The following is a 22,484-nucleotide window of genomic DNA, read 5'->3' as shown; positions in this document are numbered from 1 at the left end:
CGGCCGGTGGCTTGCCCGCTTTGAGGACTGGGACCACCAGGGCTGTGCGCCAGGCCACAGGCAGGCGGCCTGTGGACCAGACCTCGTTGTATGTCTGGAACAGGTGACGCCATCTGGTCCAGGGGCACTGCGTCGCTTGGAGTGCAGCAGGGCAGAGGAGAGTTCCCTCCTCGTGAGGGCCGTAGAGCAGACAGCCGTGATGTCCGCCGCGTGTCTGCAGGCTGGCTGGAGGCGGTTCCGCCTTGGGTACAGCCCTGCAGGAGGAGGCTCCCGGGGGAGGAGGGCCTCTGCCAGCTTGTCAGCCAGTTGCTGGTAGGTGAGACCCCCTGCCACTGCGATGGCCAGGTAAGGGGCCCGTTGTATGGGAGGTTCCAGCAGCGAGCGGAACAGACGCCACGCCCTGGCACTCCCCCAGGCAGCCACCAGGGAAGCACATATGCCCCCCTCGACTCTCTGAGGCGTCGGTTGTGAGACCGGCGGCACTTCGCGTCGAGCCGGTTGTGTAGGTTCCAATGCTCGGATCGATCTGTGCATTGTCGGCCCAGTTGAAAAGGTCGCATTGAAGTTGCACTTTAACATACTATCCTAAAACGCGCCAAATGGCACCACCGCCTGCGCTGCATGGTGTGTCGCAGAGCACTGGCATTGTGCTCCGCAGCGCACTTGTAGCAGTGAGATAGTTAATCCTCAGAAGAGCAGTGCTTTGTTAAGCCCTATTTGCAATGTGTACACATCCTAAATTGCCAGAACTACAAAAAGCAATGCTTACAAGATATTTATTGAAAAGAGCCACGTTATTGCTTCACGTGGACGTATCCTGCACTTAAGTTAGCCCTATGATTAGTCGTCAAGAGTACGAATCATAATTGGAAGGCGTCAGCATTCAATAAGAATTTGCCAGATCTAATTGCTACTGGAATCGCCGCCGGCTTTTCCCGAGTCTCCGAGCTAGGCGCCACGCCCGGCATCTTCCATCGATTTTCAAGATTTGCATTGTGCCAGTCATTCTGTTCGTTTCGCCATCTCCGCGGTGAAACCGTTTCACAAGTTCAGATATGGATGTTCTCGCTCATTGATGCGTCCTGGCGCTCACCCTCTACATTCTTAGTGATGCTCTTTACCGCCATCTCATCGTTGTCCGCGACCGCATTCTGCTTTTGTTAGCGACAAAGGCGAGACTTCGTCGATCTTGTCTCATTGGGCACCATGCCACGTACATGGCTGCCATAAATTGCATTTTTAGCACACTTTTATTATTCAGGCATGATAGCCTTTTCCGCTTATGTGTAACAAAACCGAAGGAACCAAAAAACAGTTTCGTTGGGCACGCAAGAAGGAACCGTAAGAGTCATTAGTCCCGCAGTCGGTGTAATTGGCTGCTGCGGCTTCGAAGTCTACGACTTCGACCTGACCCGCGAGCTTTCAGCTTCTCATTCAGGTCAGTTCTTAGATGAAGTTGATAAGGACGCACAAATCCGTTACCCTCGTGATCGCACCGGGCACATTGTATGGTGCCCGATTATTGTATTCTCAGTGTATCTGTGTGCCCAGTTAATGGCATAAAGCATAAAGGACCTTCACCGATAATTTTTGTAGGTTTCGCACGATATCTCGCTCTTTACGCAGGGAAAATACGGTCAGCACAGTGTAAACAAGTGGTCTGTTTACTTTAATACTTTCATCCGGTCTGTCCCACTGTCCGCATGCTGCCTGCGCCCTCAAAAAAACGACGCAAGAACTGTGCGTATAGTCGTTAAACCTACGGTTCAGGAAACTGTGTCGAAGATAAGGTGCAATACAACAATTAAATATAATTCCCTGGTATAGTAATTGCAGCCTAATTAGCAGAAAGCTCATAAGCTTGCCTTGTGTACACATTTTTGCACGTAATGCATGGCATTGTCTTTGCAGGCAGCATCACTGCTTTGGATTTGGCGACGTCCTCCGAACGACGGCATCTCGTCGGCTACGACGTCTTCAGCCACTCTGACCCCTATGTGCATGCTGCTGGCTGAATGCCGTAAGTGTTTTTTGTGTTCTGGGGAGCGTGGGTGGGGTACCATCTCTGTGGCCATTTAAATTATTTCTATTCGGGTATATCTCGGTGGGGGGGAAGCAGTTGAGTAAGGGTACAAGTGATCAGCTGCTCAGAGAATGTCAGGAGAAACAAGGCTAAAAATAGGCATATGTAAAAGGACTAGAAAATCTCTACAAACTCCGTTGCGAGCGGTCCCCTTGACCGGAGAAGTGGGGAAGTGTGTCTCAGTCAAGGTTACATAAACTCTCCGAAGTTTATCACAGCATGTCAAGAGCAGGTGAATGTAGGTCAGTGGCTGTGAGAAAGCGCCAGTGTAACCGTCTATTTGCTGTTAACAGAGCACCTAATTTCGCGATCGTTGCGTTAACATAACACTAGCTTAAGTAAATTGTTGATCACTTTTCTGTGTAGTGAAAGTAGAATCTGAATTGCGTAGAATAAGTTGATGAGAATTTCCGGTCAGAAAGTCCCTCTTACTGCTATCTTTCAAAAAGAGAGCGTATTGAAAAATCAAATCTCGGCATTAAGTTAAGGCTAAAGCTTAAAAGAGAGGACTTGAAACGGCTTGGCACTGGTATTGTGTAGTATTTGAGGCACTGTTAGGCGGGAGCGGTATACTAATTTGAGATGACCGTGATAATATCCGCAAGCACTGTGCGGCTAATTTCTAGAACTGGTATACATAACGTGTGACGCTCTTCCATCTGTTTCTTATCACTCACCCTTACCCCAACCTGCAAGGAGCATCACAAGCGGCCACCGAGATTGAAACAGTTACGTTTTTGCCTACCCGCTAACAAATTCATTTTTGCTATCGCGTTGAATCTTCTTGTAACCTGATGATAGATAACGTCTTGAAACCCAACCCATACGTCTATCCGAAATATCCATCTGTGTACGTCCTTGTTCCTTGCTTTGTTTCATAAAATATGATCAGCCAACTAGCCCGTATCTCAACTCTCGTAAACACCCTTTTAGATCAGAAACAAGCAGCCAGTTTTCGAAAAGGTAGGGGGAACACTTATAAGCTCCAAATTTTTTCATTATCAAGGAGAATTTACTAAACCAAAAGCTTAAAGAAAAATGGGAATATGCGCTGTCAACTTCTCCCCCATTTTTAACAAATATTGCGCTGAAATGAGAAAGTTGGCATGGATTCGCTCAAATCACAAACATATAGGCAAACTACCTCTATAAGCCTACAAGAACATGTTGTACAAAAAAGCGGTGCGTTGACACGCAGAAACTGTTATCCGGTAATGCAGGCACACAGTAAGGGAGGAATACCAGATACAATGAAAATGCAGGAGAACAGATAGTGTTTCAATTACTGCGCAGCCAAAAATAGAATGAAAGTACAAAGCTTTTCAGTGACCTAAAATTCCAAAGAAATGTTACAGGACTCCAACTACAGGAAAAGTACTATACCAGCAGGAGCCGCAGCGTCGGGAAGTAGTACAGCAATAGTTCAGTATTAACGATGTCATCAGCAAGACTTTTTTTAGCCCGTAATTCTCGAACAGTACATAATCATGAATCCTGGCTGACCATATCATGTCCTCTGCAGGGCTGCGACTGTCTGCCGTCAGCCTGATCTGAGCAGGTACGTGGATGACTTTCGGCCTTCTCTCTTTTTCGGTTCCTCGTGTGTTTTCTTTTCGGCGTAAGGTTCCAGCGCGTTTATTTTTCCTTTCGTATTTCCGGGGCAGAAGAATGGAGACGATGGAAAAAGGGAGATGTTTTGCATTCCTGAAGTTCGTAAATGCACTTAAAAGACGCACAGAGCTCGGCTGAACGGCATTGTCCTTGGTATCCTAGACTGCGGAAGTAGTCTGTGTTGCTTGACTACACTTGTTGGAGCGCACACGCACTAGCAAAAAAAGTCGACGTAGGTGCACATGTGTATCTCTTGTTCTGTCAATCATGAAGCACCCCAGCCCGCTCTTAGAAGCAAATGCAGTAGTAGACGGGTAGTTAACATGCCTAGAAAAGGAAATGTCATCAGAAAGTAATAATTTTGTTCAGGAACTTGTTGTCTGCCAGCACAACCGTGAGATGTTGCCACCCTGTTTTGTGCGTGATAGCCTCAGCTCCTTACGCGTTATAAAGCCCCACACACACAAACGCATCCAAAGTAAAAATACAATCCACATCGCAACTTCGAGTAACTACTGGCATTAGTGATGAGTAGAAAAGACGGGAAGGACTTTTTTCGACGCGGCGCACCTTAAACCGCCTTTGTCACTTATTCGGAGATGGCTTTTTGCCATAAAGTTTAACGCTTCGGAGAGGAATGGTAATAACAGCATTGGGCCTGCGGTAAAAAGGCAGAGTTGTGCTGGGTTTTTCGCAAATTTTGAACCAAACGCTCTCTCACATCTCATATTATCTCTGCATATGCGAGCTTGGCCATGAATCATGACATTAATGTTGGAATTCTGGTCAAGAATATGTTCGCACTGCCAAGAGTGGCTAGCCAAAACTGCGTTTTTGTATCGCAAGAAAATGGCTGTTGCCAAGCCCTGTTCTTTGTCACTGCTTGGGCCTTCGTTCCTGAACGATTAAGGCGCAACCACAACGCAGCTTTTTTTCGGCATAGCTTCGGCATCTCGGTCACTGCCGTCGCCGGAGGCGAAATTTCGCCAATTGGAGCAAGGTGACGTAGGGAGATGCAGATATCTGGCGAGGGCAGGTCTCAGCGTCGGCGCCGGAAATACCTCATATGTGGGGATTGGTAGGGACCAATGACCCCGCATTGAAAGCGAAATTTGGGATTGATTCCCGCCGCTGTGACAGCAGAAGCGCCCATTTGGTACCCGTGCTTATTGTTCCCTTTGCCAGCACAGTAGGTTCCCCTCGACGCTGGGCAGGGCGGTTCGCTATGGACAAGAGATAATTAGGGGCTTTGTCAGCGATCTCCACAACCTCTGTCTGAAGACCACTGTGCGCATGCGCTCACGTCTTTAGTCGCCCACTTCTTCGAGCGCCGAGCGAAAAGCTAGTAGATGATGTGGTTTCGCCTTTAGAGAAAATTGAGCAAGAAAGTTTTGCAACATATGCTAAAAGCGCAGATTTCAAATCTGACATTTTCTTTGGGCCGCCGGAACTGCACTAATGTAAAACTTGGTTATTCGGCCCCTATTAATGTGAAAATCGAGATAATTTCGACTGCTTGGGGTTACTTTCAAATTCTATGGCGTCAGACGTTTGTTAAGTAGCACACTGTAGGACTCGCTGCGCAATTTTTCTCGCACCAGCACATGACTATCATCAGCCAGCTTCTCAGCCCATAATCCATATTATTTTCACAATGCTAACCACTTGATAAATCAACATTTGGTTCATTCGAACATTTTTTCGACTAATTTGAAGGCCAAATTCGCGATGTTGTGCTGTCCATTGAGTTTTCAGGTAATGCTATAGCTTATATGTCGTGCAGACCCCTGCATCACCCTTTCATTTAACATAGAAAGCAAGTTCGTCCGTATTCTTGCAGTGATGGCGCAGGAGAGCATCTGACCAGCAGTGCAAGCATCGGCACTTATTGGATGCTGTACCAGGGCAACACCCACCCGGATACGTCACTGGTTTGTCACTCTCCTGTTATTTGGTAACATCTGTGCCATTATAAGCATAACTGAATGAGGCATGGAATGAAAAGGTTTATCACAGAGTAATCAGGGACCACTGGGAGCGAATGGATTATTTCAAGGTTCCTCTGCTTCAATTCTTGTTGAAAAAGGTACAGTAGAACGTAGCGTCGTGCTGCGCATTTCGCCTTGAGACTTGCGTTGATGCTAAGATAATGTGCATGCATTTCCTTATGTTCTCGCAGAATCTAAAAACAGGGTTCTGTTTTATTACATCAGTACAGACCGTCCGTTTAAATTGCCAGAGTTATGTTGCCAGCGTTAGGCGCCTTCCAGTATTCAGTCTATCGTGACTTTCTCGTGTTCACTATTATCGTGCCATTCATTTCACTGTTTCCGCAGCCGTGGAATTAATTGCGCACTTTCTCTAGTTCGATTGCAGTAGCTTTTTCTTAACCGTTATAGATCACGCATTTCTACACTTCATTCTTTACATAATTGTGCTCGATCCACCCCTGCCTATGTGTCTTGCACACCCCGGATTCTTCCTTAACGCGCTTCCATTTGCGATTATTAATGGCAAATTTCGGCTAAAGATTTCAGGTTCCTGGACGAGACGCTTCGATTGATATAGCCTAGGTGGCGGTATTAGGAGGCCGACTATCGCATCAGTTACAAAATTATGATTAACTGCTCAGGGCTCCTACGGCTTCCACTGTACTAGCCCTGTGATCGCGGCCTACTCGAGGTCACAGCGGTTCGGTATTTTGCAGCTGGACTAAGTTCTGGTGCGATCAGATTTTTAAGGGCCGGATGATGAGACCTGGGTCTGCTTGGACGAAGCAAATTATGCTGTCTAGTTCCCAATCTGAGGCAGGAAATGATTTCTTTCATCATTTTTTTCTTAATAAATGCAAAATATTAACAGAGCTAACATTCTATTTTGCTTTCTTTCGTTTCACGGACTGTTGGCTCATTATGCAGGAAGCCAACTACCTTACTTTAGTGTGGTCAATAGCGTAACGCGGGCCTCTCTTCTAGCAGTCTTCATGCCATAAGTAACATAACATGGTTCTGGCGCAGCTTCCTTCCTTACTGGTCATTCCAGTTCCACGTGACAAACGGGATATCGCAGGACTTATTACGTCCACCGATATGGATGGGACTAAGGTAGCGCTGATGAACTTCAAAGGAAGGTTACAGGGAACATAAATACCACCGAAAGCGAAAAAATGAGTTGCGATTGCCGTACCTCAGACGGTAGAGCACCGGATTCGCGATTCTGTGCTCATGGCTCTGAATTCTACTAAGATTCAGTGGTCATGGTTTCGAATCTTGCCAGTGGAATGTGGTTGTTTATCTTCAGCTTATAAATCATTTATATTTCATATCTAAAATGACTGCATTATAATTAACAGAGTTCAAGGGCCACCGAGGAGAAACGGAAGTTGACTTTTATCGATGGAATGCGGGCTCCAAGTCACAAAAAACCACTCTAGTAAAAAATATCAAGAATTGAAATGCAGGTATCGCCGCCGTAAACCAATCACTCAAGTACAAGGGCGATGAGGAAGTAGATAGAAAAAAATACGAATCTCTGAGGCTGTCAAGCCTCCATGAGGGTTAAGCGTGTGGATATTGAAGTATATAAGTATTGTTTTAAAACACCTCGTGCACTTTAATCGCACGAAGAAGACTGAGAAAATGTAACCTGAATGTTGGAAGCCATAAAGAACCTATGCTTGGTGATGCAATAGGCGGTCAGCTGAGTTATGTATTACTGCTTCGCAGCTATGGGCTGTTGGATTTTGCTTACGAAAAATTGATACAGTTGTCCTCAGTGTCCGTTTCACAATCCTCTATGCTTTCCCAGGTACCGCTGAATGTTGGCTTCCTGCATTTGTATGTCGTAACCAGTACCTCATTTCTTTACCCGTGTTAGTCTACAGTCTGTTCTTAATAAGGGAGTAATTACTCATTGGCATCCGCCCAAGCACCGCCATACGGCTACAAAGGAAAGCTATACAGCTTCCTCAGAAATCATTTGACCCCTACCTCGGCGTTGAGGAAAGGAAAGGTGCATAAGCGGCCCAGCTTGTAGTTGGGCACCACCACTACCTCTATGTTAGCCGGGCCCCTGACGTAGACCCTACTGATCTGGACCAGGACTCGTATCCTTTGTTAACCTTCAAAGATATCTCCGCCTATTACCGGTACTCGCACCGTCAGTACCCGGCTCCTCTCAAGGGGCTAGGGAAAGCGGACGAGATAATACTCCTTAGACTTTTAACACTCTACTGTACCCGGCAGTGCTCAAACATTTCGACAGTTCTTTCTCTGGCCTCTGCTCTTTCTGTGGGGAGGCGACTGACACGTTCCAGATGGTCTGGGCATGCCAACACAATCCTTCTATTCCGCCCCTAACCCCTTCCCCTACTCGAGATGACTGGGAGGCGGCCCTGCTCAGCTGCCTGGACCTACCGGCCCAACAAGCCCTAGTTCAGAGAGCTCGAGTGGCGGCCCAGACCAATGGGGTCCCTGAATAAGACACTTCACCTAGTACTGTAAGGGGACCGGCCGACTACGGAGTGCTCCCCACACAACCTCTCTGTAATATTCAAATAAATGCTTTCACCACCACCACCTGAGCACAAATACTGACTAAAATCTACAGTTCCCCAGCCAGGGTTATATTTTTTCCCTGAGAGCAAGGTTGTGCTATGCGTCCCTCCGTTCCTATGCTGGTTCATTCCTAGAAGGGTCTAGACTGCGAATAGGAGTAGACTGGAAATTATACCATCTGATTTTCTTCGTGCAGGCGGGCCCAGGATGAGTTCGCTGCTTGCGTGGTCTGATAGTTTTCTCGGTGTGTCCTGCTAGAGCGGCCCCACGGTGCGCACGCGGAAGATAACTGCCCGAAATTCTGCCAAAGTGGCACGATCGAGACTGTCCCGTTGTCCGGCAAACAGGAGTTCAGTAGATTACCAGGGACGACCGGCGAACGTAGCGCAAAGATACTGGGACCGACTCGGATTACCGCTATCTATGAACGTCAAGTAACGGTTGCACTCAAATCAACGAGTCTCTTTGTCACTGCGCTACGGCTGCATCCGCGAAAAGATAATGAAAATCCTTTCTCTTTTTTTCACCCAGAGTCTCGGCGGCTGACAGAGGCCTTCAATCGCGCCCTCAGAGTGGCCGTCCGTCCAAGGCACGCACCACCAATTGCACCTCACACTCCTCGTGGCCTTCGCAACACATCCAGGTTCAAAGAATTACAGTACGCTTAGGTTTTTTCTTCTCTCTTTTGTTTCGACAAAAGGTGAAGAGTTTATGCAAAATGCCCCATTTTCTGTGGTATTGTTCGATGTGCCAGTAATCATAGACCTAAGAAACATCGCTAACGCTATGAGTATCATCTGTTGATTTTAAACCCTCTTGTACTGATGCTAGCAGTTGCAAGCAATACTCCTTTTGTTAAATTCCCTTAACCCGGTATTCCAACTCGCTGCTCGCTTTCATGGTGTTCACCACCTTAGCCGTTGCTGCTCGATCTCGACAACGGCCAATTGACGCTGGAGGGAGCGTTTTTGATTCGTATTGTAGAACGAAAGACTGTTACTTATTTCTCAGACTTCCATTATGACAGACATCATAGACTGCTGTGTCAGTCATTCCTGCACACGAAAAGTGATATTGTGATACCCTTATAACGTCCTCCATATCACTGGCTCTTCGAAGTAGTGCACAAACATAATGTACGAATTTTGAGGCCCAACTTCATTGGCTTAGTTTTTAAGCTGACAACTTGTGGCTCATGTGTTGTTCGTGGAAATCTTATTTCCCAATTATGTATGTTACCGAAGGAGCGTAGGATTTAATAAAGGGTTGTACACTTACGTGGTTTTTTAGTGAGAGGCGTAAGACATGAATGCATCATAGTGGATGCTCTACCACGTTTTCGCGCCTGGAAATCCGTTAACATAACGACTTCGTCACGTCCGCCCCGTTTCGCCTCCGAACCGTGTCACTATTTCTCTGTCCCCCATGCTTGGTTTGACCTATTCGCTAAAATTTCGAAGAGTTGGCGGCGATTTTTTTCTCAGTTATTCTAAGCGTGGTCCGCCTTCACGCCTAAAAATCGCGTTTCCTACGAATGAGTGAGCGGCGCGTTGCTTACGCTTGTCAAGCATGATTGATGGCAATTTTTGTGCGCCCTTGTTTTAGGTGTGGTGCACTTTCACACTTAAATATCACGCGTAATTCAAGCTTTGTAGGCGTTATCGCATGCCTGCTCATGTTTGGCATGCTTGAAAGCCTTTAGCACCCCCCCTCCATTCCAGTTTAGCACCCCCCCCCTTCTTTGTAGTTTACTTCGTCCAGGGGTCCTAAATGGGTTGAAAACCCTGTTGTAAACTGTTGAAAAATCCAAGAACGAGTGTTGGGATCTCGCGCAAGACGGGCCAACCACGTGACGGATTTTGCGTAGTGTGATTTAGAATACAATCAGGCTGTGGAGTGGAAGACAGTGGACTCAGTATTGGAATAGAATCATAATTTGAATAGATTCTTATATAAATTAATATTTCTGCATCAGTCTAATTTATCTCCCCTAATTTTTCTTAAATGTAGAAATGAATTCTGCGGCTTGCTAGCGCCCTGGTTTTCCCGACTACCATCTTTCAGCTCCCAATTCCTTTCAATTATAGGTGTTTACATCCTCGCACCAGACCTGACTGATATGACTATCACAGTGGAAGTTCAACTTGAACAAATACTGCTGCCCCCACAGGTTTAAAAGCGTACGCTTCACACGTACGTGATCGTACGTACCACCTTCCATCCGGAACAGGAAGTATAAGTATAAAAAGAAGATAGCCTGACTAGAAAACAGAAGCTTAATTTTGGACGGTATGGAATGCTTTTTTACAACAGTTCAACCGAGCGGTCCTGTGATGTATGAGCAACATAAGAAAAAGACTCTGTATGGTATGGCAGAACACCGCGTGTAAATATTACTGTTGTCTGAGCCTTGCGATTTTCTGCAATTGGCCAGTCCATGAATACTTGCGTCGAGAACCACGGAGGGTTTTACTCCATCTGACGTTAGTGACATTATCAGCTAGCCCAAATAATAAACTAAAAAAACATTTGCTTAAAGCTGCACCAACCCACTATTCGGGGCCTAGCTAATCAAAAGGATATGAAATTACGACAGTGTTCAGCCTGAAAGTCTCCAGTACGCTTTTATATTGAGTGAACCTTTCCCGAGGTGCTCGCATATTTAAGTTGTTATGCCTGGTATTCTCCAGCAGTATCGGCCACTTGGAAGTTGCTACCCGCCCCGATCCGCGATTAGCCGGCTTTCTTCGAGAAGCTGCATTCTTCACGGTTTATTAATCATTAGCGTACAGGAAAGCAACGTTGGACTCCTATGCTGTGCCTATGAGTTGACGCGATAGCGTACGCCGTTTACTGCGTCATCTGATGATGATGCGACTCTTTATTTACCAGATTATTTGATTAGCACGGCGACATACGCCGATACCTAGTATCACCAAACGTTCGCTTACCGTTCTGAGCAGTTTCACACATTTGAAAGCAATTTTATTTTTATCAATTGTTTCATTTGATTGAAAATTTATTCGCCCTAAATGTTCTTAACTAGCCTCACCAAGAATTTACTTTTCGTTGTAAGCATTTTGACACCTCTGGAATGAAAATGAAAATTCGTTTTGGGGAACGAAAATAGGCAGCATCTGTCTCTCGTATTTTGGTGGACACCCCAACTGCGCTGTAAGGGCAAATATAAGGGAGAGGCTTAGAGAAGAAAGAAATAGTTGCCGTGGGTGTAGCCGCCGCGGTCGGGTTCGAGCCCGTGTACTCCGGCTCAGTAGCCGGGCGCTCTAACCACTGAGCCACGACGGCAGGACACATTTAAAACACCGTTTTTCCGAATTTTAACTAATTATTCAATTAATAAATTTATTTCATTACTGGTCATCTCCTACCACACGCCAATAAATCATCCATCACTACTATTACTTCTACACCGCCGGCTTTTCGATTGAACGAGCTGTGTACGCTCTCGCGTAATCCGGGAGTAGCCGTGAATTCACCCGGCGATACGAAATCACAGAAATGCGACACTACACTAACAGCAAAAATTCAGTGAATTAATCCCACTCTTCTCGCCGGAATAAATAAAATGGCAGCACCTTGCCTTTCCGGGCCCAATATTTGAAGGAACGAAATATAAACTGGAGAATCACTTACTGTTTGGTCGGGTCCCTTCGCACGAGTTTAAGTTATACTCGTTTTTCAATTGCAGCGTCTGCTATTCGAATGCGGCATCCAGGAACAATTATGCTTTTGTCGGCTTATTCGACCTGAACTAGAGGTGCGTGCCGGAAACACTGCGCGTGCCTGAGCCCTCTTTCCAGCTGCAGCTAAGTAAGTGTTTAAATTTCAATGTGATTTGCTCAAGCAGAATCCTATGCTAAATTCGTTCCCCAATGGGCGCGAAAACAGCAACGATTTTCAGTCAACTTATGCTTTGCAGACTTTTTGTTTTTGGACACTAAGGACAAACTCAAATTGTCTTATCTGGATTGAATACCGCGTATTAATGACACAGAGGGTCAGAGGACTGAAAACAGTCTCAGCGAGCGTTGCTCAGCTTCGAAAGTGTTAGTGGGTTAGCATTGGTAAGCACTAAATATTCCGCGAAATGTGGATCCGCCGGTGTGCATCACTGCCTGCGAGCGCGACTGAGCTGCCCAATGACCCGGGAGCCAGTTATGCACCTTTCCTTTCCTCAAAATCATTGGCGTCTATAACGTTGCCAACGCCAATGAACCCATTGAACGCCGGCAGCCTACTGAATACTTCTAAGATGCAAGACCATGACAGTACGCTGTGTTTATCTCGCATTTTATCTAAAACTCACAATTTAGACCGTATCTGATAGCACGAGATTTTAGTGCACACACTCCTCAATGAGGAAGCCGAAGACAGTAGAGGCCAAGTCATGGAATATTTTGTTTTGTCCAATAACATCTGCTTCCTGCATGCACGTAAATATTGATACTGTTCATGCAGAATGAGATGCCCGGATAAAAGTTTTTGTTCAATAACATTTGCCTCCTATATACACGTAAACATTGGTACCGTTTTATAAGTTTATTTATTTCAGAATACTGCAGGCCACTGCTTGGCCCAAGCAGGAGGTTCATGTAAAATGAGTTGCCCGGATAAGTTTTTTTTCAGGGTGTCTTTATCGATCTTTATCACAGAGTGCCTTTATAACAGAGTTTGTTTATAGATAAATCATCAATCGATTGATGGTTGATGACTGAGTATATTGGCATCGTCACCAACAAAAATTATGAGGTGCACTTCCTTACGTGCGGAAGTGCTAAAGCTGTGTGCCGTTCGTCACCTGTGCCATTTGCTGGGCCAGCACCGCACATTGCGAGGGAGGTTTTAGTGTGTTCAGCATGACGGCGCTATGATAACGCACCAAGCATGGAGGAAATTTGCGGAAATGAAGAAAATTGGTTCGCTTAACTGCGACATCTGAAATTGATATGTCACCATTACTGATACATCTGGCACTTTTAAACGGTGCCTCCGAAATGATGTACTGCACTTTCTCACGTTCAACTTCTTCACAGCACTCACCAACTGTTAACAGCCGCCTCCGTGGGCACTCTGTGAAACGAGAAAAATGTTGCGAGAAAGTTTTGCATTTTTGCTTCAATACGCCATGCTCCCGGGAATCACCCCCACGTGAATCACCGCTAATCATTCCCACGGGCACATAACGTGAAGCTGTAAAAATATATCGCTTTCGAAATAACGCTTCGTACTTTCAGAATGAGTTCTATGATTACTTGGTTGTTCTTCACGAAGGGACGACATAATAGGTGCAATGAAGAAAACTGTTTTGAAAACTTTTGCTTCCATGTATTCCTATGGGCGCTAAGCCTACTTATCACCTCCATACTTTTTCCTCAGTCGCTACAGCCAGTGAAGCACCACCGCTTCTTGCTTACATCTTAGATCGGTGTTGGTCTCTAGATGTAACCACGTACACAAACCCACGTGCTTATGCGTTTTCAGAGTGAGGGCTCCACTCAGCCATGTTTCGCAAAGGTCATCGGGTGTTGCAGTTTGTCATTCAGCTGGAGGTAGGCTGGACATGTGGCTGTGATGTCAGACCCCGTGAATCACTCCAGCGGCATCCGCAGCGCCACTGCTCCGACCGCGCTACGATGAACGGCTCTTCGCCAGATGTGGTCATGTGATTATGCACGTGGCTTAGCGTTCGCTTAATTATGTGACGCTGCTCTCGCATGCAGTTTCGCCATAGATGAGAGCGCAGCTAGCAGTGCCCGTCAAACGCAGGTATTTCAATCGTCTAACCGAGTGCAGCTAAGTGTGTTTAAGTTTTCGCAGTAACTAGGTTTAGAAGTTAGGCCACTGCCATTTTTTTAGTATAGTCGGCTGCCAGCGGTCAAGTGGTATGTTCCTCAAATGTGGTCTTCTGTGCGGTACAGGGGTCCGATCAACAGCCTGGACCTACTCTAATCACAGAAAGGCTCCAGGCTAGGAAATTTCCGAAGGTAAGGAGTGCCCTGAAGTGCTAACTTGGGCTACCTGGTACTTGAGAGAAGGGGCGAAATAGCGCGAAGATGGGTGGACAGCAAGGAGTGACACACACCGAGAGGCTCTGCGCGTGTCACTTCATGTTGTCATGTATTCACGCTATTTCACAATTTCTGCACGACGGGCCCACATTGGTCACTGATGCCAGAGCACGCAAACAAAATGCATTTTCCGGTCAGAGTTAACCTAAGTCACGACAGGGGACGCCATTGTTCTCGAAAGCATGCCCTCCATCCAAGAGCGCTTGAGAAGGATGCGTAAGCCTGATATCCAGGAAAGGCAGTAGTATACAAATATTAAACCTGCAGTACATAAATACAAAGGCTCTTTAATGAAGAGACTTTAGCCGGTGTTAGAAAATCGCTTACTTGCGACTGCGTTGGGGAGAAGATTCGGGAGACAAAAGCATAAGGACCTTGGCAGGGAAAAATATTTAAATAAAAATCGATGGCGCATGTAATGAAAGAGTTAAAGATGTAAACCTGAAGGGTGTTCCGGCAGGCTGCCCTGCACTGTGGAGGAATGATGCGGGGATTGAAAAGAGAAATGGAGAAGGGGTGAGGAGCACAGTAAACGAGAGATCTGGAAAAGGATTTTTTTGCAGCATTTATTAAAGTGCATTCCTTTCTGCATCCTTTCCCTATCTCACTTCTTTCTGTGTAGCATATTTTCCTCTAGGTTATGGGCGTTGTGCCAGGCACATGGAGTGAAGTTGTCAGGAAAAACTGACAAACAGCAAAACTTACTAGTTATTAAGTTCGTTTTTATTTTCCACTCATCTCAAAATAAGATTTTTGTTACAATAGTTCCATTAAACATTAAACGCGACAATCTACCAAAAGCAAAATTTTTCCTCTATTTTATATGAACAGGTGTGAATATACTGCACCAAAATCTGGCATGGAAGCGTTTTGATTTGTGAAGAGAAAACACTAAAGTTGCCTCGAGTGTAGTAATAATAAAATAGCAAATATCAGTGCTCTTTTTTCCTTCTGGTAGCCGCCAAACTTATTCATTGTTAACAAAAATGTGTAGGATTATGCCCTAGAATGCATGGGAAGGATAGGGCTTACCCTGTGGGTGTAGCCGCAGTTAAAAAGCAGGGCTTCTATCTGCAATGGTTCGAATGCACTTCTACAGAGGTTTTAATGGGCGTTTACTTTATTTGTCTGCATTTTTCTTTTCGCAAAGCATTCATTGGTTAGTTTTTCCTTTTAAACTGTCCAAGCAATGCCTTCCAAAGCATGACTGTGGAGGGCCTGGTTATGATTCGCAGTAATCGTCTCCCGACGGCGCCGCTGCCATAGATTTTCGTGCCATTGCTGGCAAGTGTACGTTACACCATGGCCGGAGCAAATTCTGTGCAGCTAGAACAAACCTCCCCTCATTTTTTCACCGCATCCCTACATAAGGACACGTTTCTAGGAGCTTTCTATGTGGGCAGAAATGACAGCAGTGGTTAGCCCGGAAACTAAACCGTATGGTGGGCGAAGTCAGCGCATATTAATGAAACAGCGCTGAACAAAGGGAATGTGAAAACGCGATAAGGTAATGCATGATTGCGGCGAGAATGCGTAGATATTCTTCGCACCTTTCACATGATGCTTGTACACTACACTTATTTCTAGTTTTTCCTTGGCAGAATCGGTGATTTGGATGTGGCAGCGTAGACAGAGGCTTCAGCTGTCGGCTTTTTTTTTTTTTGAACTATAAAAGCTTCGGTGCCCCAACTGGAAGCCTTTCTAGGGTAAGCCTACAAGGAGTGGCATTTTTTTACCGGCTTTAATTGAAATTAATGTTGCGCGGGGTTGATCGATAAGTTATTCTTCAGCTGCAGACTTGTAAAGGAAGACCTTTTTACCTTCGGCTACACTACCTTCAAAATGGGCGAAGATAGCGGAAGTCAGTTATCATGCGCCGAAGTCGCCTACTAAGTAATTACTAGAAGAGAGGTGTGGGGGGAGGGGGTGAGTTTGTGCAATGAACTTTAAAAAGGAAGCAGTTAGCGTTTTTACTGTCCAAATCAATACGCTGTCTTAATGCGCGCAGCCTGTACTTCTACGTCGAAACGTAAACTTTTTTTTGCGTCACGTCATGATTGCATCTTGTTCTGTTGCCGCGAATTATGTTGATAGGTAGTAGGTGTCCACGTCTGGATACCGAACAACACACCATTTGTCAAATATTTTTATACCTCACCCTATACTGAAAAGCTATGGCTTAGGGGTATAGGCAAGAGTAGAGTATATTTTCACATTCGGAAACTGTGCTGAATGGGGCCCTCCGCTTTATTCATAAGGTTAGTCGTGGCGGGTTGAGTGTTTATTCTACCAATCTTTCTCCAATTTTTTCCGCTTCAAATTTCTTTTCCGGTTCATCGGTAGTAATTAATACACCTAACAAATTCCGATGAATATCTCGGGTAAAAGAGTACGTTCATAGTGCGAGTTAATACGGTAGCTTTACATACTGCGCAGTACAATCTGTGACAGTGTGAAGTTGACTTAAAAGTATTACTTTAGGCAAAAAAGTTCAGGGCATAGCCACGATTGTACCCAGTGGTCGAGCGAAAGCATTTTGGCAATCGCCGAGGGCAAATTGGGAGCCTGGCATCTTGTCTGACGCGCTCAGTTATGGCTGGACATAGGCTATTGTCCATATCGGCCCAGGTAATATTTTTGGGGTGGCCTTGGCAAAAGTTGGAAATTACCAACGTGTCACGTACACTCAATTCAGCCAGGCCATCGATTTTTGTCCAAATCGATAGCGAAGTTTAGAGGGGGCGAGGCGCAAATGTTTGAGCGGAATGGGTCACACTTGGAGACCATCGCATCGAGCGCATTCAAATTAGCCCGGACATCGATTTCGGTACATATCGATGAAGGTAATATTCCGCAGGTGGGGTCGGACAAATCTTGCGGGTGCGATGGACTATCTTTTGGAAACGACCTGAGTGTAATTTAGAGGTACCGTCGCACTGGCCATAGTCAAAACATGCTTCGTCTTCTGACTTAAGGCTCTTAATAAAAAATCTCCAAGTCCGAAGGTCATTTCATTCCCAAATATATCCGCCGCGGGTGCTGAGTGGTTATGGCGCTCGGCTGTTGGCCCGAAAGACGCGGGTTCGATCCCGGCCGCGGTTGTCGAATTTCGCTAGAGGTCCTTGTGCTGTGCGATGTCAGTGCACGTTAAAGAACACCAGGTGGTCGAAATTTCCGGAGCCCTTCACTACGGCGTCTCTCATAGCCTGAGTCGCTTTGGGACGTTAAACCCCCATAAACCAAACCAAACCAATCATTGCCAAATATGCAACCGGTCTGACTTTTGTGTTGAGTAGAGCTATCGCTCTAAAAGCGAATATTACTCCAAAGTTAAAGCAACACTGCAAAGTCAGTACGAGCAGTATAGATCATTATCTACAAGAATTTTTGGCGGTGTATTTTCGAACACAACACAGTGCATCTTTTCTGACTCTATCATGCCCACTGCAGGAGCTGTGACTCTGCGTTAAACTCACCGTGCATGACCCTGCCATAGTTTGCAACTTCACTCGCGAGTTCAGCTGTTTCTAGCTGCATTGAAATAACTTTATCAATCTTTTTGATATGCGCAACACGTTTCCGGGAACCGGGACTCTGATCACTGGTGAGGAGACTGCCACCAGTGGTCAAAGTCAACGCATATATTGTGTGTGTCACCATTCTGTCCGTCTCTTCAAGTTCTGGTTTTGATAAAAAGAAAACCTGTGTGTTGGTGCATGTGCAGGCAGCCTCCAGGTGGTATCCTGCGCTGATGACCCGCTGTCTCATGCGGAGGTGGCTCTAGCTCTCCAAGCAACCTGCCACGTCGGATAAGGTGGCGAAGACGAGGGATGACGGTAAGGATTTCTTGAGCGGGAGGCCTTTCATCCCTCTTTCCCAGGTTGGCGAACAGAAAGACAGACTGGTTTGGTTTGGTTTATGGGGGTTTAACGTCCCAAAGCGACTCAGGCTATGAGAGACGCCGTAGTGAAGGGCTCCGGGAATTTCGACCACCTGGGGTTCTTTAACGTGCACTGACATCGCACAGTACACGGGCCTCTAGAATTTCGCCTCCATCGAAATTCGACCGCCACGGCCGGGATCGAACACGCGTCTTTCGGGCCAGCAGCCGAGCGCCATAACCACTCAGCCACCGTGGCGGCTAGAAAGACAGAATAGGCCTCCATGGTAGTAGCACAGTGGTCATGGCACTCGGTTCTGGACCCATAGGACGCAGGTTCGATCCCGTCCGCGGCGCTCGCACTTGTCATGATTGCAATATTACTGAATTGCTAAACTATTTTCAAAACTAAAAATAAAGGTGAGGATAATTTTGTCAAAGGTAAAAGCTCTAAGAGAGTTGTTAAAGATGGGACACCTAAGACCAGCCAGTGAAATGTGCTGATGTGTTTGTGTGTGTGTGTGCTTGCTCTTGCTCAGCTCACCTTGCGTTCGGGTTACAACAGCACTGATGCCAGAGGTGGTGGCGATCGTGACTAGCGTTGGCAGGGGTGCCTCAGTGGTCCACGTTGTACAAAGCCAAGCGCGCACACGCTCTCGTACGCTTCAGGCTGGCGCACAATCTACCCCGGCCCCTCTTTGGAGTGCCACGCAGATCACGTGACCACGGGGCAGTCTCGAATGTTCTTGGTTACAAGGAGCGAAGAACATTCAGCGCGCTGTATTTCCATTCAAACGACTAAGGCTAGAAAACTAGTGTTGCTCAGGAACGGCACCACGCCTATAGCTTGTTAAATAGTTGCGCATAAAACCAGGAACCTGTAACAAAAAGGATCGTAACTGTCTTTGTTATACAGAGTGCTTCAGCTAAGACTCTCCGCAGTTCTTAAAAATAAGCTTTCTGAGTTAGAAATTTTTTCGGCATGGCTTTCTCACCGGCGTAGTACTTCAAAATACAGCTCATGCTAACGTGCAGGCTGGTTAACTGATACTGAACAACAAAGTAGAAGGTTGTAGATAAGATACCCCTGGGTGTTCATGCTGTCCTGGATTGGTCGCCGACGAACTTGGGTTCTTGCTCGAGTGCTATGCCCTATTGTGGCGCCAGGTGCGTAGTGGGGGACACTAGGCCCCAGATGCTGGGATAGAAAGGCAGGGTCGAGGTCGAAGAGGTACGCGGTGGCTCATCCGTTCGTGCACGCTCAGGGATGTCTCGGGCAGTGGTCCGTCGCTCAGTGCCTACTAACTACGATAAGCGGAGTGCACAATCAGTCAGACGACCGTAATCCCTTTCTCCGCAGGGGGTCGGCTTCCTTTTCCTGAACTAGCCCTGTTCGCATGGCCCATGCACAGGATGCTACAGGGTAAGTGTGTTAAGAGCACCACTTCGGAACCTATTTCACTGTTTATCAGGACATGATGGTATTTGTGTATAGGCAGGATGCCGCGCGGGCTCCTATAAAAGTTCCCTTACAAAAATTTCTATAGACTATAGATTGTCCATAGAATTTTGTCTATACACATTTAGCAGACCTTTGTCTATAGACAGTCTATAGGCTGCGGATAGACAAAAGAGAATATCTACAGGAAGGCGATAGTCTACAAGATGTCTATAAACAGTCTACAGACCATTTTCAAGGGTTGTACGCGGTTGGATGTGTATCGATCGCAGCGCCATATGATCGTCGGACGTAGGTAGGCGGCTTGAAGCAACAGCTTGAATACCGAAAGGTGCTCGATTTAAAGCGCAAAAAGTGGCTTCTGCACCACACAACTTGACTGACCATGTGCTCCGAGCATGGGAGTGGCAGTGATCAACAAAAAAACTATTCCGTAGGAGCTTCGGACAATCAAAAGCGCTACGAACTGTCACAGGAAGTTACTTCAGGATTGGCGTGCTTTGCTTGGGAAATGCACTCGATGCGCCATTTGTGACGCGCAGTTGCTGATTTTTGCGAGGTCGTAATTGCTGCTACTTGAAGTGAAACAAGATTGGCAGCGCTAATTCCACTTCTATCCTGTTTGATGGAGCGATCACTTCCTTAAAAATTATTTTCATAACCGACTTTGTCTCAAACCGGCTGTCATTGAATGGCTTCACATGCTTCCTACGGTAAAAAGATTATCTATATTGGCACTGCACCGTCTAGAGCGCATGAATTAATTTTCGGTGCTTCTTCATACCAGGAACGTTGGTTTTATTTTTATTTTTAAGATTTCATTCTCCAGATTAATTTTTGCTGGCAGTTTGGTTTGCTTGTAAAGTTTCCACATCCAGGTTGGAAATTCACGCCGCTTAGACATTACCGGTGTTTCCATCACTCATGGGGAAAAATCATGCGCGGCTAAATTTGGATGCAGCGCATCTTACAGACTTGGTGCCGCCCTGACACATGGTTCTTCGACATCCCATTCAGCGCATCGAAACAGAATAGACTGGCTACAGTTAGGCCTGCGGTAAAGGGGCCGTTTTTAGAACCTAAAGCCTGTTTGAACATGGCGTATGTCGCTAACAACTCCTAGGTTGGCCGAAATCATATGGAACAATTCTGGACAATGGCATACTTGAACCGGAAAGAGTTGATGAGCGCAAATTTTTCGTTTATTTTAAGATTTCACTTTTGAGCCGCGGTGGCTCAGAGGTTATGGAGCTCGGCTGCTGACCAGGAAGACACGGGTTCGATCCCGGCCGCGGTGGTCGAATTTCGATGGAGGTGAAATTCTAGAAATCTGTGTACAATGCGATGTCAGTGCGCGTCGAAGTATAAGTCCCTCATAGCCTGAGTCGCTTTCGTACGTTAAACCCCCATGATCAAAGAAACAAGATAGTTCCCATATGGTTTTTGATGGAGCCTTAACTGCTCGATGCGAGCGATGGAAATACAATAAAAGAACAATTTTGCTACATACCAGAAAAATGGACCGTTACCTTCAACATTTCCGTACCAGTAGCTCACAGTTTTGCGATAATTAAAATTGTTTCGCAAAAATGTTGGACATGATTCTATGTGGAGACCTTTCAGCGCCGAGACGAATGAATGGACAAAATTCTGCGTGTTCGTTTGGCGGGAAAATGGCTGTTGCCGGTCACTGCTCTCACCGAACGTGGATCTTGGCCTACAAGATACGGCGGCAGCGCAACCAGAAAATGAACGCATGCAAGCGCTCAACGTCGTTCCTCGACAGCCGTGAACCAACTAGCCCCAGAGACCGCAGCGGTGGCCGAGTGGTTGAGCATCTGCCTCGCATGCAGGAGGTGCGGGGTTCGATCCCCAGTGCCGCCGGGTACCCACCGGTGATACAATGGGCGCAATCTTTCCCCTGGTATGGTGCTCGGCTTATTTAGGGTGAAATGCTTGGGAAATGGGTCTTTGACCCCACCTTGAGAAATCAAAAATACCTTGAGCTATGGCGCTCTTTGGCCTCAGATGCCCTTGCGCCATAAAAATTCGTCATCACCATCACCAGCTAGCCCCACTCAACACTCTGGGTTAGAGAACCTTGGCGTATTAAGGATGTGAACGAAGTGAGGGAGAAAATTTCTACTGATGTGTGAAAAGCGCAGCTTTGAAATGTCGTGTCTTGAATGGAGTGTTTTCCAGCTTTATGAGTTTGGGTGTCATTTCCCCCAAGCCGGCGGTGCGTGCACCTTTCGCCGAGCTATGTATTCCGCATGCGCGCTGTCTCCACCTCTCTATCACCCTAGCTGGGGGGTTCAAACACACTCCACCCAGCTGTTCACCTCTTCTCCACTCTCCCGAAATGCCGCGTGCCCACCTGACTCCCTAAGTAGCGGGCCTCCACACGGAAGGAATAATCGGCGGTGAAACCAATTTAAAGACACCACGGGACCGCGATAAACGATAAGGCGAAGTGTGCAACCACAACTGATAACGCAGATTTGGTAGGTCAAACCTTATCACCTGTAACTTTTTTTCTGTTGAGCGTGAAGTTTTCTACGATGTGTAGACCCGAACTTCACCTTTTGTTTTAACGTATAGTACAGTCGTTCTTATTCTTACTGTGATGTCGAGGCTACGCTACGGCATTCCTTATAGCCCGTATATGTAGCTGTGGGACATTTCACACCCCTTTTACTTAAGAGCCCCGATCGGGTTGACGAACAAAGCGCGGCGGCATGTATTATGGCGAAGAGGGTAGTTAGAGATACCGTGATGTGATAGAATGGTTGCATTGTCCGCCTTA

Source organism: Amblyomma americanum, chromosome 2 (genome assembly GCF_052857255.1).
Source record: "Amblyomma americanum isolate KBUSLIRL-KWMA chromosome 2, ASM5285725v1, whole genome shotgun sequence".
Taxonomy (NCBI): domain Eukaryota; kingdom Metazoa; phylum Arthropoda; class Arachnida; order Ixodida; family Ixodidae; genus Amblyomma; species Amblyomma americanum.
Note: the sequence above shows the minus strand (reverse complement) of the source record.